The sequence below is a fragment of the Pteropus medius genome, unplaced genomic scaffold (genome assembly GCF_902729225.1).
Source record: "Pteropus medius unplaced genomic scaffold, Ma_sr-lr_union100, whole genome shotgun sequence".
NCBI classification, from domain to species: domain Eukaryota; kingdom Metazoa; phylum Chordata; class Mammalia; order Chiroptera; family Pteropodidae; genus Pteropus; species Pteropus medius.
In genome coordinates, this window is record NW_024356247.1 from 480,038 (window position 1) to 482,850 (window position 2,813).

Below are 2,813 nucleotides of genomic sequence, written 5' to 3' on the forward strand. Positions count from 1 at the left end.
TTCTGGACGGAGAGAGGGATTTACCTGTCTAAAGAGGTATTCTAAAAAGAATTCACACTTCCACTGGTACCACCTTCTTTTACAACTAACATGATGAGGATGATCTTTCTAAACCTAAATGCCTCCTGATATGCCTTAAGCTCATTACCTATTACCACTTTCCCATAAAAGGCAGAGCGGCCGCTCTCCAGCATGCAGACAGCAAGTGCATGGGACCATGGCATCTTCGAAGCTCATTATTCAGCCCTTTCCCAAGTCTGACAAATATAACCCTCTCCCCAAATCAAGAAGCGCAGCTTAATTTAAAGTTGGCTTATAGTTAGGATGACCACAGAATTTCTTTGTCCAAACTGGGATATTTTTAAGGATGAAATAAATATCCTGGGACAACGGTATAAACCACAACACTTATACTATGGTTCTCCATATAGGAAATGCTGTAAGTTCCCCCAATCAAAATGGGAATCTGTGCGTGTTCTAGACAGAGAATGGCTGGGGCCCAAGATGTCATCTTGGTGGTCCCTAATTTCTCCACCCGTGAAATTAAACATTAGGAGCAGCTTCGCGGTTAAGGTAGTGCTGTGACACTCGAAATGGGCTCCTGAGGGAGAGAGGTAGAACTTTTTAAATGGGCTTTGGGAGGGCTTGGAGAACATAGGAGATCCTTGTTTACATCAAAATCATCTTACTACGGCTGGATAAGATGACCTACTGAAGTGCCTTTTAAGAAGATAAAAAATTATATGCATATTACATGGTCCTGAAGACTTCATGCCTTTCTCTAGCAGAGAACAAGGGAGGGAAAGACATGGGGTCATTGTGCTTACCTACAGAAAAAGAGACCCAAAGGAGCACATTCCCCCGCAGAGGCCTGCAAATCCCTGTGGGCAATTAGGGGCCAATGGCAAGAGAGACACGGAGGGTCCTCACTCCTGAACATTGCTAAAAGGCAACCCCCCCCTCCACTCTCCTGGCTGATCCCACCGTAGAGCAGATTTCCCCAAGGTTATCACGTGCTTACTGTTGCACAAGGCCAGTGTTGTTTTGAGAAAAGAGGAATGTTCACCTCTGCCTCAAACAACATTTTCTGTGGGAGAGGAAAGATCTGAAGGAAAAGGTGCCCACGTGATGCGGTCTTGTCCAGCGCCCTTTGTTTTGTTTCCAAGCAGACCTGGAGGACTGGCGCGGACGGCCCGACAGACTCTTTGTGTCTAACCCTATGACTCTGGGTTTGAAAAGGTGCTTTCTGTGGAGACACCGTCCGTTAGGGAGCCGGCGGCCAACTCTTCAGAGGAGATGCAAGGGGAAAAATCAAGAAAAACTTGAAAATGTCCAAACCTGCTTTCCCCACCCAACCAAAGGCGGGTAAAGCAGGGCCACTAGATGACCTCTCCTTAGCATGTCGCTCCCCGTTCCCATCGTGCACTCTGGCCCTCCACTCCTGCTTCCTGCAAAAGCACGCACGCCGACACCGCACAAGCGCCACTGGACAGATCAGGTCACAGGCAACGTAACAGGACCAAGGGGCAGCTGAAATCTCCTCTTCTCCCCTGACCAAGGGATTTGGAGGGGAAAAAAGGCATTCGCTAGACACGGACTCAGGAAAGAAGGAAGTGCGAGCACCGTGTCCTTGGGAAGGCGAATCTCTCCCCCAAGCAAATACTTGCACGAGACCAGGACCTGCACCGTGCGTGTGTCAGGAACCCATGAGCACATCTTCGAGTGTTTTGAACCCAGCACTTTTTGCTCTTCTCGTCTGTCCTAGACACAGGCCGCAGCGGCACATCCCTAGTTCCCTCCGCCCACTGGGTAGTTCCAGGGAATTGGAAGATCGCAGGGGGAAAACGACAGAGACAAACTCAGGAAACCGGTGACAGCGGCAGCGCTCTGCAGCTGTACTGTGGCCACAGGGTGCTGTAGCGGGGTCTGTGTGTGCGTGTGTGTGCGCGCGTGCGGGCGTGCATGTGGGCCTGTGTGTCTGTGCGTGCGTGTTTTTAAAAGCACTGATGCGTTGAAGAATTATTCATTGAACGGGTTGATTTATTTAACAGATTTGACACATGTCAAATTTACCATGTGTTTACAATAATCGTTACCCATTTATCAGAGCTGTTCTGTGGCCAAATATTTGTTTTAAAAGTATTTTCCTTTAAATGACTTTCTCTAGCCTAGTGCACAATCAATCCACGGCTCAGTTTAATTACGTTCTGTTCTGTAATGCTATGTTAACAACAGCTATTTGGTAGAGGTCTCTGAAATCTAATCTTCCCAGGGTCATTTAATCTCCAGCCAAAATCTATTCTTTCTTGCTCCTAGCGATAAATTTCTGGTTGAAAAGCACATCGCGCAGAAAAAAAACTGAAATACGTACAATGCCCTTTCGCGTTATGGTACCTCGCACTTTTGGTTCACAAAGTAAGAGCAGTTTCTCGACATAGTGTTAAAATCAGAGATGTGAGGGGTAACGTAAAAATCTGGCCGGAAGGACGAAAGGGTACGGTTGTGTGTGTGCATGAGCGTGTGTCTCTGGGACGTGGAAGGGAGGCTGGCACAGCTCAGGGGACAGCTAGCTAGGAGAATAAGAGGAAGTAAACGGAGTCAGATTTCAAGTCTTAAATCTGTTGAATCACCCTACTCTATCTGAACAAATGCGCACCCAAAAAAAGTATATGTTTTTTCTAGTTAAATGAATGCAATCTATCTAGGTTCTGTGGGAGGTAAAATTTTGGAAGGTATTTCCAAGGAACAGAATGTCTAATCACCGGCTGCCATGATTGGTTCGAGACCCTGTGTTGTAAATATGGCACTTGCAA